Source organism: Macaca mulatta, chromosome 14 (assembly GCF_049350105.2).
Source record: "Macaca mulatta isolate MMU2019108-1 chromosome 14, T2T-MMU8v2.0, whole genome shotgun sequence".
Classification (NCBI taxonomy): domain Eukaryota; kingdom Metazoa; phylum Chordata; class Mammalia; order Primates; family Cercopithecidae; genus Macaca; species Macaca mulatta.
Window position 1 is genome coordinate 18516922 of NC_133419.1, and position 14895 is coordinate 18531816.

General features: G+C 39.4%; 1 protein-coding gene and 1 long non-coding RNA gene across 23 annotated transcripts in view; one reads left to right on the forward strand and one right to left on the reverse strand.

Moving 5' to 3' along the window:
• CSTPP1 (centriolar satellite-associated tubulin polyglutamylase complex regulator 1) overlaps window positions 1-14895 on the reverse strand; it is a 229590-nt gene that overhangs the window by 82251 nt on the left and 132444 nt on the right. The gene's annotated exons all lie outside the window — the stretch shown is intronic.
• Window positions 7240-14895, forward strand: part of LOC144334257 (uncharacterized) — a 29447-nt gene continuing 21791 nt past the window's right edge. The window contains exon 1 of the long non-coding RNA XR_013403935.1: window positions 7240-10161. This is a non-coding gene — a long non-coding RNA (uncharacterized LOC144334257). The remainder of the gene's footprint in view (window positions 10162-14895) is intronic.

Here is a 14895-nt window from a genome sequence, read left to right on the forward strand (position 1 = left end):
AAAATTAGCCGGGCGCGGTGGCGGGCGCCTGTAGTCCCAGCCACTCAGGAGGCTGAGGCAGGAGAATGGCGGGAACCCGGGAGGCGGAGCTTGCAGTGAGCCGAGATCGCGCCACTGCACTCCAGCCTGGGCAACAGCGTGAGACTCCGTCTCAAAAAAAAAAAAAGTCAGGAGGCTCCCTGTGAAATCTTAGGAGACTTCCTGCCTCACCTACAAAGATGCATATAACCTCTGTAAATACTGGCTCCTCAGCAACAGGTTTTACTTACTTTCAAATTAGTAACTATGTTTTGAACATCTTAGAAGTTTGACTGCTATTTTGGTGAGATACTAAGGAGAGTTCCACCATGTCAGCCACTAGCCTGAGGATCTGTCTAATGTTTAACGCAAATCAAAACACCAATAAATTAACAAGTTTAAGGTGTGATATTACCTTCAATCTAATGTTCTTATCTTACCAAAGTGGCTCAGTAAATTACTCTGTCCACCTGGGTGGGAGAGTTCTTATGTTTTTGTTTCCAATTAACATTAGACAATCTTTGAGGCTAATGATGGGCATTATGTACCCATATATAAATATATATATAATATATATTATATATATAAAGATTATTTAGTGATTCAGTCATATTAATTATTGCTTCTAAATTTTTACTGTCAACATCGACTCTTCTACTTAATCGACTCCTTTGCTGATATAATACTTCCATTTGTTAGTTTACATCCCCCCAAAACTGCCCTCAGGGGAGGTGTGTGAACTAGCAAGTATTCCCCATTTTTGCTGCAGACTGGGGCCTGTCAGTCTTAGCTATGACACATTTTTAAGTGGAAATGAGAAAAGGACACTCAGAAAGACATGTTGGTATATTACTCAGTTAAACTTTGATGAATGCTCAGATGATCAATACCTATATTTAAATATACATATAAAACTCTTTAACAAAACCATACAGTATCATTTTTAGGTTGTCATTCAAATTTTTCACATCACTGGTATTTACAGACTATACATTTTAGGTATGCCTATTAATATTACTAAAATTTGGGTGGGCGCAGTGGCTCACATCTGTAATCCCAGCACTTTGGGAGGCCGAGGCAGGTGGATCACTTGAGGTCAGGAGTTCGAGACCAGCCTGGCCAACATGGTGAAAACCTATCTCTATTAAAAATACAAAAGTTAGCCAGTGTTGTGGTGCATGCATGTAGTCCCAACTACTTGGGAGGCTGAGGCAGGAGAATCGCTTGAACCCAGGAGGCGGAGGTTGCAGTGAGCTGAGATTGTGTCACTGCACTCTAGCCTGGGCAACAGAGAGAGACTCTGTCTCAAAATAAATAAACAAGTAAGTAAATATTACTAGAATTTATTTTTACTAGTCCTGTTCTTAGTGCATTACATGCAGTACAAAAATAATCCATTCATTTTGGTGTACAAAACAGATGTAATGAATGTAGTGATATGTGGTACTTCTTTTTCTGTGTTTTCCAGGAATCTAAGAAATCATGAGTTTATCTTGTCCTACCCACACCAGTTTCATAGTAGGGACCATGTATATTAATTGTATATGTATATTAAGTGTCGATTATTAAGAGTAGAATAACAAGTGCCATTTATGGAGCACCTATGTGCTAAGCACTGTACTGAGTACTTTTTAGATCGTTGCCATTTTAAGATATGCCCACAAGCCGGGCGCGGTGGCTCAAGCCTGTAATCCCAGCACTTTGGGAGGCCGAGACGGGCGGATCACGAGGTCAGAAGATTGAGACCATCCTGGCTAACACGGTGAAACCCCGTCTCTACTAAAAAACACAAAAAACTGGCCAGGCGAGGTGGCGGGTGCCTGTAGACCCAGCTACTTGGGAGGCTGAGGCAGGAGAATGGCATAAACTCGGGAGGCGGAGCTTGCAGTGAGCTGAGATCTGGCCACTGCACTCCAGCCTGGGCGACAGAGCGAGACTCCGTCTCAAAAAAAAAAAAAAAAAAAAAAAGATATGCCCACAAACTTCTACGATACTCCCCCATTTCAAGAGGTGGATCGTAATTCCTTTTTCCCTTGAGTATGAGCTAAACTTAGCAACTAGCTTCTAATGGAGAAAATAAAACAAAAGCAACAGAATGTGATGTCAGAGGCCAAGTGATAAAGGCACTGTGGCTTCCTGCTTGTTCTTCCCTTCTAAGACCACTTGCTCTGGGGAAGCCAGCTCCTTATATCAGGAGGATCATGTGCTAAAGATCTGAGGCCTCCCACATGAGTGAGCTTAGTAGCAGGCCCTCCAGTCCCATTCAAGCCTTTGGATAACTGCAGTCCCAATCAAAATCTTGATTTCAACCTTAAAAGAGACTCTGAGTCAGAACCACCCCACTAAGCTGCTCTTAGATTCCCGGCCTTTAGAAACTGTGAAATAATAAATGTTTTTGGTTTAAGCCCCCAGGTTTTTTTGGGGAGATTTATAACACAGAAATAAATAATACACACATATCCATATATATTTGACACACACATATATATTTGAGTCTCGCTCTGTCGCCAGGCTGAAGCGCAGTGGTGCAATCTCGGCTCACTGCCACCTCCGACTCCCTGGTTCAAGTGATTCTCCTGCCTCAGCCTCCCGAGTAGCTGGGATTACAGGCACGCACCACCACGCCCAGCTAATTTTTGTATTTTTAGTAGAAACGGGGTTTCACCATATTGGTCAGGATGACCTCGATCTCCTGACCTCGTGATCTGCCCCCCGGGCCTCTCAAAGTGCTGGGATTACAGGCGTGATAATACACGTATATTATCTTTTATATTCTCACAACCACATGGAATATGTAGTATTATCTTCATGAAAATGAGGAAACAAAGGCTCAGATGGTTAAGCAATTTACTCAAAGTCACACAGCTAGTAGTGATAGATCCATGACATTAAGGCCATATTCTTTGCTCTGTATTACACTATTTCTTTTTAGGTCCTGTTTTTTTCAGCCAGCTTATTAGCTATTGTTCCCAAATTTAATTAGCCTGCTATCAATGCTTTTATGCAAATAATGATTTTTTTTAAAAGCTTGGCTAAGTACATAGTCCAGATTTACACTTCTGGAGAATTTCAGCATGACAGGAACCCATTAATCAGCACACTTTAAGTATGACTATTCAACCAGCCTGTATTCCTTCTCCTTGTTCGCAAGGATGTCATGGAGATGTTGTCAAAGTCTTGTTGAAATCCAATTGAGCTAAACAAATATACTAAATATAGCTATACTGAATACAGCTATACTGTACAGATTTCTCCCAACTTACCAATGCAGTAATCTCTTCAAAAAGGGAGTAAGTTTACATTGACTACTCCTGTTCCTTGTCCGTCAGTATTATTGTCATTACCATAATTCACCCCCTTCACAGTTATCACTGCTTTTGATAAATAAGCACTTTATACACATTATTTAATTTAATCATCAGAACTACTCTATGAAGTAGCTTATCATTTCAATTTTACCAATAAGGAAATCTGGCTTATAGCAATTAATAACTTGCCTAACATCATTTTACTGAGCAGTAAAAGAGCCAGGGTTGAAATCAAATCTTCTTTACCCACTAAGCCTGGGATATGTTCCTGTTCCTTTTTCTTCCCCTCCCCTCCCTTACCTTCCCCTTTATTTTCTTCTCTTCCCTTCTTCCTTCCCCCCTTTACCTCCTACTTCTTCCCCTTTTCTGTCTCCATCTTCAATAAATTCTGGTAAGCTTACAGTGATCCCAACTTCCTTTTCTTAATTTATTCTTTTTAAGAATTTTTTTTTCGACAGAGTCTCACTCCATCACACAGGCTGGAGTGCAGTGGCACAATCTTGGCTCACTGCAACCGCTGCCTCCTGGGTTCAAGGGATTCTCTTGCCTCAGCCTCTCGAGTAGCTGGGATTACAGGTACGTACTACCACAGCCAGCTATATTTTTGTATTTTTAGTAGAGATGGGTTTTCATTATGTTGGCCAGGCTGGTCTCAAACTCCTGACCTCAAGTGATCTGCCGGCCTCCGCCTCCCAAAGTGCTGGGATTTCAGGCATGAGCCACTGTGCCAGGCCTCTTAATTTATTCTTGTTCATAAGTAGTTTAAGAATATTAGCTAACATGGATGTCAAGTCTGCTGAAGTGAGCTCCTGAATATTAGTTCCTTGACTCCAGTCTTCTGAAATTTCTATCCATCCCCGACCCTCATCCCCTATTTCTCCCTCCCCATGCACACTTTCTCAAAGACTGCCAGAAGTGCTTCAGCCAGCTCATCCACTAGTCCTCAGTATCTTTTTTTTTTTTTTTTTTTTTTTGAGACAGAGTTTCACTTGTCACCCAGGCTGGAGTGCAATGGTGCGACCTCGGCTCTTTGCAACCTCAGCTCTTTGCAACCTCTGCCTCCTGGGTTCAAGTGATTTCCCAGCCTCAGCCTCCCTAGTACCTGGGATTACAGGTGCCTGCCACCACGTCCAGCTAATTTTTGTATTTTTAGTAGAGACAGGGTTTCGTCATGTTATCTAGGCTGGTCTCAAACTCCTGACCTCAGGTGATCCACCCACCTCAGCCTCCCAAAGTGCTGGGATTACATGCGCAAGTCACAGCACCCAGCCTAGTCCTCAGTATCTTGAAATATTAGATTAAGGAACTTGAAATCATTTAAAGCAGTTGTGTGACCTCTTTCAATCTCAACTATGTTTGATTGCATTCCCTGTAACCAGTGTTTATTTTACCTTTTCCGGTCCAAAGCGTATTCTCTTTGACAGAGAAGACTAAACCCAAATAGAGGTGAATGCTCTATTTTCTTTCTTTCATTCATTAATATGATATCACCCACCTACACCTCCTTGTTCTTTTTGCTCCCAATGTAACTTTTAAAAAAAGCCTTTTTATATTTAGTATTGTGTCACAATTCCCAGTTTTTCTGGTCTCTTATTTTCCCTTTAATTTAACACAATTCAGTAAATATTCATTTACATATATGATACTTTGAAGCAGGCACTTATCTAGATGCTAGGAGCATAGGGGAAAGCAAGACAGATAAATGCTTTCATGAAGCTGACAGTCTAATGAGGAAGACATAATTATATGCATGACAAGTTAAGAAAAAGCTAGAAAAATGCATATTAAACCTAAAGCTCAGAAAAGTCTTCATAGAAAAAGAGACATTAAAAAAATAGATCACCAATCTTAAATAAACTCTTTCAGAAAAGAGGAAGACACTTCAAAACTGATTTTATGCTGGGTGTGGTGGATCACACCTGTAATCCCAGCACTTTGGGAGGACAAGGTGGGTGGATCGCTTAAGGTCAGGAGTTGGAGACCAACCTGGCCAACATGGTGAAACCCCATCTCTACTAAAATACAAAAATTAGTTGGGCGTGGTGGCAGGCACCTGTAATCTCAGGTACTAGGGAGGCTGAGGCAGGAGAATTGCTTGAACCCAGGAGGCGGAGGTTGCAGTGAGCTGAGATTGCGCCACTGCACTCTAGCCTGGGTGACAGAGTGACATTCCATCTCAAAAAACAAAACAAAACAAAACTGATTTTATGAGGCCAGCATAATCCTGACTCTCAAATAAGACAAAGATATTACAAGAAAAGAAAACTGTAGCCTAAAATACCTCATGCAGATAGATGCAAAAATCATTAACGAAATATTAGTAAAAGGAATACAGCAGTATATAAAAAGGATAACAAATAATCACTAAGTGGATTTGTCCACATTAATAGCATAAAGGGGAAAAATCACATGATCATCTCAATAGATGTAAACAATTCTGAATACTGATTCACAGTAAAAATTCTCAGCAAACTAAAAAGAAAAGTGAACTTCAGGCCGGGTGCGATGGCTCACGCCTGTAATCCCAGCACTTTGGGAGGCCGAGGCGGGTGGATCACCTGAGGTCAGGAGATCGAGACCATCCTGGCTAACACAGTGAAACCCCGCCTCTACTAAAAATACAAAAAAATTAGCCGGGCGAGGTGGCGGGCGCCTGTAGTCCCAGCTACTCGGAGGCTGAGGCAGGAGAATGGCGTGAACCCGGGAGGCGGAGCGTGCAGTGGGCCGAGATCGCGCCACTGCACTCCAGCCTGGGCGACGGAGCCAGACGCCATCTCAAAAAAAAAAAAAAAAAAAAAAAGAAAGAAGAAAAATTTCCTTCACTTAATAAAGGGAATCTATGAAAAATATAACTTACTTTGGAAGACTGAAAACTGTTCTGTCACGATTGGAAACAAGGCAAGGCTATCTGCTCTCATCACTTCTATATAACATTGTAAAAAAGGTCCAAGAAAGAAAGAAGAAAGAAAGAAAGAAAAGAAAGAAAGAAAGAAAGAAAGAAAGAAAGAAAGAAAGAAAGAAAGAAGCTATACCAAGATTGGAAAGAAAGAAATAAAGCTGCCTTTTCTTGCACATGACAGGATTTTCTATGTAGAGTAATCTAAGAAATCTACAAAGAAACTACTAGAACTAATAAGTGAGTTTAGCAAGGTCACAGGATACAAGGGTAATATATAAAAAGCAGTTATATTTCTATATTCTTGAAATGCAAAGTTAGCTAAAAAATAAATTTAAAAAATATGCCATTTACAAGAATAGCAGGAAAGATGAACTATTTCGGGATAAATTTAATAGAATGTTTAAGATCTGTACATTAAACACAATAAAATATTGTTGAGAGAAATTAAAGAAGACCTAAGGGAAAATGTACCATGTTTATGAATTGAAAGATTCAATATAGTAAAGGTGACAATTTCTATAAATTCTGGGTTTTTTTTTTTTTTTTTTTTGAGACATAGTCTCGCTCTGTAGCCTGAGCTGGAGTGCAGTGGCCGGATCTCAGCTCACTGCAAGCTCCGCCTCCCGGGTTTACGCCATTCTCCCGCCTCAGCCTCCGGAGTAGCTGGGACTACAGGCGCCCACCACCTTGCCCGGCTAGTTTTTTGTATTTTTTAGTAGAGACGGGTTTCACCGTGTTAGCCAGGATGGTCTCCATCTCCTGACCTCGTGATCCGCCCGTCTCGGCCTCCCAAAGTGCTGGGATTACAGGCTTGAGCCACCGCGCCCGGCCGATCTATAGATTCTTAATCATTTCTTTTTTTTTTTGAGACAGAGTCTTGCTCTGTCGCCAGGTTGGAGTGCAGTGGCGTGATCTCGGCTCACTGCAACTTCTGCCTCTCCGGTTCAAGCAATTCTTCTGCCTCAGCCTCCTGACTAGCTGGGATTACAGGCGCCTGCCACCACACCCAGCTAATTTTTTTTGGTAATTTTAGTAGAGATGGGGTTTCTCCATGTTGGTCAGGCTGGTCTCGAACTCCTGACCTCAGGTGATCCACCGGCCTTGGCCTCCCAAAGCACTGGGATTACAAGCGTGAGCCACCGTGCCTGGCGATTCTTAATAATTTCAATCCAATTCTCAGGCTTTTTTTTTTTATAGAAATGAACAAGTTTATTCTAAATTTTACATGGAAATGCAAAGGGCCTTGAATGACTAAAACAATCTTCAAAAAGAAAAAGTTGAAGGGCATACACTGCCTTAGATCAATGGAACAGAATAGAGAATCCAAAGATAGATATGCACATATTAATATGTGGTCAATTGATTTTTTTTTTTTTTAAACAAAGGAACCAAAATCAGTAGGAAAAGGAAAGTCTTTTCAACAAATCATACTATATCAACTGGCTATCCCCATGAGGGGAGCGGGGTAAAACCTTGACCCTCAATCTTAAACTACCAACAAAAAATAATTCAGGATGGATTATAGACCTAAACATAAAAGTTAAACCTCTAATGCTTTTAGAAAGAAATATAGGGTAACACTGTCACAAACTTAGGGTACGCAAAGATTTTTTAGACTGGACCCAGAAGGCATTAACCATAAAAGAAAAAAATGCTAAAAAAGTAAAACTTCTGCTCAATGAAAGACATCACTAAGGAAATAAAGAGGCCACAGAAGAAGAAAATATTTGTGATGAACATATCTGACTTGTAACCAGAATGTGTAAAGAACTCCTACCACTGGATAATAAAAAGACAACCCACTAAAAATTGGGCAAAATATTTGAAGAGACACTTCACAAAGGAAGATATACAAATGACCAACAAGCAATAAAAAGTATTCAACATCATTAGTCATCAGGGAAATACAAACTAAAACCACAATGAGATTTCATTTCACAACCACTAGAATAGATAAAATGCAAAAGACTGACAACACCAAATGTTAACAAGCAATTGTAACAACTGGAATTCTCATACATTGCTGGGGGGAATGTAAGATGGTACAACTGTTTTAGAAAGCAGTCAGTAATTCAACCCTTAGGTATTTACCCAACATAAATGAAAACACACATCCATAAAAAGACCTGGAGACAAATGTTCCTAAAAGATTTATTCATAATGGGCAAAAACTGTATACAACCCAAGTGTACATTAACAAGTAAACAAAAAGCAAAATGTGCTATATTCATACAACGGAATACTACATAGCAGTAAAAAGGAATTAAGTGCTGATACATACCACAATGTGGATGAACATTTCTCCAGACAAGATACACAAATGGCTAATATGCATGTAAAAAGATGTTCAACATCATTCATTAGTCATCAGGAAAATATAAATCAAAAACAGAGTGAGATAAAATTTCACACCTAGTAGGCTGGCTGTATTAAAAAAGTCACAAAATATCAAGTGTTGGCAAGAATGTGGAGAAACTGTAACCCTCATAAACTGTTGCTGGGAATGTAACAGAGTGCAGGCATTTTGGAAAACAGTTTGGCTGTTCTTTTAAACACAGAATTACCATATGACCCAACATTCCACTCCTAGGTATATATCCAAGAGAACTGAAAATGTGTTCACAGAAAAGTGTGTACACAAACATCCACAGCAGCATTATTCATGATAGCCAAAAAGTGGAAACAATCCAATGTCTATCAATGGATGAACGGATAGACAAAATGTGGTATAACCATACAATGGAATATTATTTGGCCACAAAAAGGAGTAAAGTACTGATACATGTTACAACATGGATAAATCTTGAAAACTGTAAGTGATACAGCCATAAAAAGGAATGAGATCATGTCCTTTGCAGCGACATGGATGGAGCTGGAAGCCATTATCCTCAGCAAACTAACGCAGGAACAGAAAACCAAATACCACATGTTCTCACTTATAAGTGGGAGCTGAACAATAAGAATACATGGACACAGAGAGGGGAACAAAACATACTGGGGCCTGTTGGGGGGTGAGGTTGGGAGAGGGAGAGCATTAGAAAAAACAGCTAATGCATACTGGGCTTAATACCTAAGTGATGGGTTGATCTGTGCAGCAAACCACTAGGGCACATGTTTAGCGATGTAACAAACCTGCACATCCTGCACATGTACCCCAGAACTTAAATAAAAACAAAAAAAAGAAAACACTAAGTGAAAGAAACCAGATACAGAAGCCCATATATTATATGATTCTATCTATATAGAATCTATATGAAATGTCCAGAATAGGCATATCCACAGAGGCAGAAAGTAGGTTAGTGGTTGCCTAGGACTGGGAGTTTGTGGGTGGGAAGAAAGGGGAGTTACTGCTAATGTGTATGGGGTATTTTTCTTGGCGGAGGGGGCTTGATGAAAATATTCTAGAACTGATTTTGGTGATGGTCTTACAACTCTGAATATTCCAAAAACTACTGAATTGTACACTTTAAATAGCTGAATTGTATGGTATGTAAATTATATCTCAGTCTAGTTATTAAAATAATTTTAAAAGAACCACATACAATCCTTTACTATAAACTTTCTGTTTATTTTCATCCTTCAATTTTCTACTGAGTTTTTAGTATTTTTATTGTTGATTTTTAGGAACTCTGAATATAAGGAAATTAGCCCTTCATCTGTGAAATGAGTTGCAAATACTTCCTGTTTGTTGTTAATCTTTTGTTCTTGTTTACAGTATTTGTTGGCAAGCAAAATTTTTTCCTCTTTCTGCAACAAAATATATCAATCTTTTCTTTTATGGCTTCCAGGTTTTTTTTATCAGCTGTCTTAGAAACATCTTCCCTTCTGTGAGATTGTAAGAACATCTTCCTGGGGTTTCTTTATGTTTATGTTTTTGTTTTTTGTTTTTTTTTTTTTTTTTTTGAGACAGGGTCTTACTCTGTCTCCCAGGCTGGAGTGCAGTGGTGTGATCATGGCTCACTGAAGCCTCCAACTCCCGGGCTCAAGTGATTCCCTCACCTTAGCCTTTCGAGTAGCTGAGACTATTGTCATGAATGGCAAAACCCGTAATTACCTTGACACCAAGCTAATATAAGTACGCGCCACCACACCATGCTGGTTGAAAAAAAAAAAAAAGGCTTTTTTGGTAGAGACAGATTTCATTACGTTGCCCAGGCTAGTCTTGAACTCCTGGGTTCAAGCAATTCTCCCACCTCGGCCTCCCAAAGTGCTGGGATTACAGGTATGAGCCACTGTAGCCAGCCTATACTGAAATTTTTGATCCATCTAGAATTTATTTGCATACAAGATGTAGTATCATATTCCTAACATGGCTACCAGTTGTGCTCATTGATTTAAATGCCCTCCCCAAAGTAGATTAATTTTATTTTTATATTTGAGTCCATTTCTAAGCTTCTGATTCTGGTCCATTGATTGCCTATTAATATGTCAATAATAAATGTGCTGGTAATGAAGAGTGTGGTGATGAAGACAGCACATGTTCTGGAGCTAGCACCTGAGTTCAAATCTGAGCTCTGCCACTTATTGGCAGTGTGAGTTTCAGTAGGTTAATCTCAATGGGCTGTTAAGATAATTAAATGAATTGTTCTATTTAAAGGGCTTAGAATAGTGCCTGGCACATAGTGTTTATTGTTCGCAATTATAGTGGAATTATTATGGCTTTATAACAGATTCTAATATCTATTACAGATATTAATGAGGCTAGTAGCTCGTTCTTTTCTTTCTCAGGATATTTCTGGTTATTCTAGTCTACATATTTTTTCTGTATGAGCTTTACAATCATTTCTCTCAAGAAAATAAGCAAATAAGCAAAAAGTCCTATTGGTATTTTTTTACGGAGATCATGTTAACTTATAGATTAAATTAAGGAGCACTGACAGGTTTATGATTTTAAATCTTCCTAAGAACATACCATGCCTTTCCATATGTCCAAGTCTTTTTTTGTTTCTAGTAGTGTTTTAAAGCTCTCTTCATATGGTTCTTGCATATTCTTGTTACATTTGTTCCTAGGTATGTAATCTTTTTTTTTTTTTTTTTGAGATGGAGTCTTGCTCTATTACCCAGGCTGGAGTGCAGTGGTGTGATCTTGGCTCACTGCATCCTCAAACTCCCAGGCTCAAGTGATCGTCTCATCTCAGCCGGGTCCCGGTAGCTAGGACTACGGGCATACACCACCATGCCTGGTCAATTTTTGTATTTTTTGTAGAGACAGGGTTTCACCATGTTTCCCAGGCTGGTCTCGAACTCCTGGGCTCAAGCAATCTGCCTGTCTCAGCCTCCCAATGTGCTAGGATTGCAGGTGTGAGCCACTGCGCCTGGCCCTTATTATTTTTTCAACTAAATTATTGATTTTAGTATATTTTGTCCATCTACCTTGCTGAAGCATAATGTTTATAATAGATTTCAATTTGATTATCTTGGGCTTTCCAGCTAAGTAATCACATCATCTGCAATCATGTAATTTTTCCTTCTCCTTTAAAATTTTTATGCTTCATTTCTTTTTCCTGCCTAATACAGTAGCACTGACTGGTTATTTTCAGAAAGATGGAAATAATGTTAGCAAAGAGTAAATAGTGAAATTATTATTTGTTGAGACTGAGTCTCACTCTGTTGCCCAGGCTGGAGTGCAGTGGCACAGTCTCGGCTTACTGCAACCCCCGTCTCCTGGGTTCAAGCAATTCTCCTGCCTCAGCCTCCTGAGCAGCTGGGACTGTAGGCGCATGCCACCACCCCCGGCTAATTTTTTGTATTTTTAGTAGAGACAGGGTTTCACATTGTTAGCCAGGATGGTCTCGATCTCCTGACCTTGTGATCCGCCCGCCTCAGCCTCCCCAAGTGTTGGGAATACAGGCGTGAGCCACCGCGCCCGGCCCTGAAATTGTTTTTATAATTATATATATCTAGGACTCCTATCTCATATTTCTTCCTTTTTTTTTTTTTTTTGTTTGTTTGTTTGTTTTTGAGATGGAGTTTTACTCATGTTTCCCAGGCTGGAGTACAATGGCATGATCTTGGCTCACTGCAACCTTTGCCTCCCGGGTTCAACTGATTCTCCTGCCTCAGCCTCCCAAGTAGCTGGGATTACAGGTGTGTGCAACCAAGCCAGGCTAAGTTTTTTTGTATTTTTAATAGAGACAGGGTATCACCATGTTGGTCAGGTTGGTCTCGAACTCCTGACCTCAAGTGATCCACCCACCTCCGCCTCCCAAAGTGCTGGGATTACAGGCGTGAGCCACCACGCCTGGCCGTATTTTCTCCGTCTGAAAGATGAACATATAAAAAGAATTTCAGATATATATGAAAATATATGAGATATAAGAAATATATATGAGAAAAATCTTTTATGTCAAAAAACAGTTTAGACAAATGTATATTCAGCATAATCTCTACTATGCAAAGACAATAATGCATAAAAATACTAGAAATAATTAGCAAGTATTTTAATGGTGAGTGGATTTATGAGTGATTATTTTTCTACTTCATTACACTTTCCTGTACTACTACATTTCTACAATGAGCAAGTTTTTCTTTGATGATCAGAAAAACATAAACAAACAGGAAAAAAAGAATTAATCAAGTATGCAGCTTTTGGCTGAACTTGACTTTGAGCTTACGTGCTGATGCTTGAAATCCCTATCACCAAGCTCTCTTGACTCAGGCCAGTTTTGCGACCTGCATCAGGAATGCTTTATCTATTTCTTCCATCTGGCTAGGTAGTCTATAGTCTAATCCCACAATGATGTCACCTCTCTTTTGCTCTTCTTTTATCTGAATCCAGGTGTTCTCCAACATGCTCCCACCCTCAGATTTGTGTCCAGATGTCCATGCAGCTATAGATCTTTTTGATATCAAACTGTTTTGTGTCGTTTAAGTCTCTTAAGTATATATTTTTTTCGTTGCCCATGATCCTCCACAAGACCTCCGAATGACCTAGATTGAAGTATATCCCACAAGAAAACCTTCCCTCTGGTATTCTTGAGCACTGACTCTCTTTGAGGAAGCATTTTCTAAAGTTTTTGAACCCTGAGATGTCTCTTAAGACACTCCAAGGAAACGCTATCCTAGCCAAGATGATGATTAACACAACTTTTGGAGATACAATGTTCTTGAAGGAAGTCCAGAAACCATATTGATTGGCTTTATTACAAATTTCTATTATCTAACCTCAACTGGACACTCATGGCTACTGGATAATCCTTTTAGTCATCTCCTTTTAACTTGGCATCACATGCCTTTAGATATTTTCCATTCTCAAATTTCCAAGCTAATCCTATGCCCCAAATCCAAACTCTCAGCAGAGAACCTCTTATTTTCTTGAGAAGACTGAAGCCACCTTTTTAAGTCCCTCAATTTCCTTCCTTTATACCTTAATATTTCTCTGCATTTTCACTTATCTGCACCTCTTCCTTCCTTCTTTCAGAGAAAGAAATCTTCCCCTTCTCTTCCTACAGTTAATCTTTCCATCTATGCTCTTGAGTCCATGTTATCTCAGTTTCTGGGACTTTACTCCACCAACTATCTCCTTTACACTTGCATGGTTGACCTACCTTCTCCATTAACTCCTTGCCGTCTATGGGCACATGTTTAAGTGGTCCCTTAATCTAAAAAATCTTTCATAGACTCTCCTCACTAACACTCCTTTCTCCTACCTTTGTTTTCAAAGCCAAATTTCTCAGAGGAGCATGCTATGTTCATTATCTCCCCTTTCTTACCACCCATTCATTCACTCAGTAACTCCTTCAACGTTGCTTCCATCACTCAACTAAAACTGTTCTCTTGGAAGTTATAACTCACTTCACCCCAGCCAAACTACTGTAGCAAATCTTCTAACCTGTCATACTTAGCAAAACTCACTGAGTCCTCTGTTTTTTGCTTTGCATTTTTAAATAATATGTTTATACTGCTATTTCTTGATTTTTAAATTTTAGACATTATCTTTTAACTTCCAGTTGAAGATGACAAATTATCTTTTTCACCACCCACATATACTTCCCATCTGTCCATCTTTTCGTGATACTAATTTTGGCTTACCAATATTCAGTATTTACTCATTTATGACTATGTAAATATTATGCACAGCAAAAACACAAAGTATATTATTATATTTTCTTTCTTATACAACCTTTTGTTTTTCTTAGAATAATTATTTCTTTCTCGGTGTGTTGGGGTTTCTAAGTATTAATCAGGGCTTCTTCAACTGAAGTATTAAACCCTAATTCTCCAACTGAAGGTTGGAAAATTTTTTTACACAACAGATAATCTATCAGTTTTATTATTTAATTTTCCTGCAGAAATTCCTCCTAGAGCCTTCTGTCCTGCTATTTCAATCTGAATTGCTTTCTAGCTATCTTGCACAAACTGTTGTCCTGCAACTATCTTCCATTATCATTCTAAGAATTCTCTTTTTATCTCTCCTAGCATCCCTTGATGCTAGATCTCATAATTTCATCTTCCTAAACTTATTCTCATTTTTTGATACAACATACTCTTCAGTAGTTTCATAAGAAAGGCTGCTGCATAAGAGTTAAAATTTATGAAACCCTGCCCATCTAAAACTCTTTATCCTCGGCTGGGTGCAGTGGCTCATGTCTGTAATCCTAGCACTTTAGGAGGCCAAGGCAGGCAGATCACCTGAGGTCAGGAGTTGGAGACCAGCCTGACCAACATGGT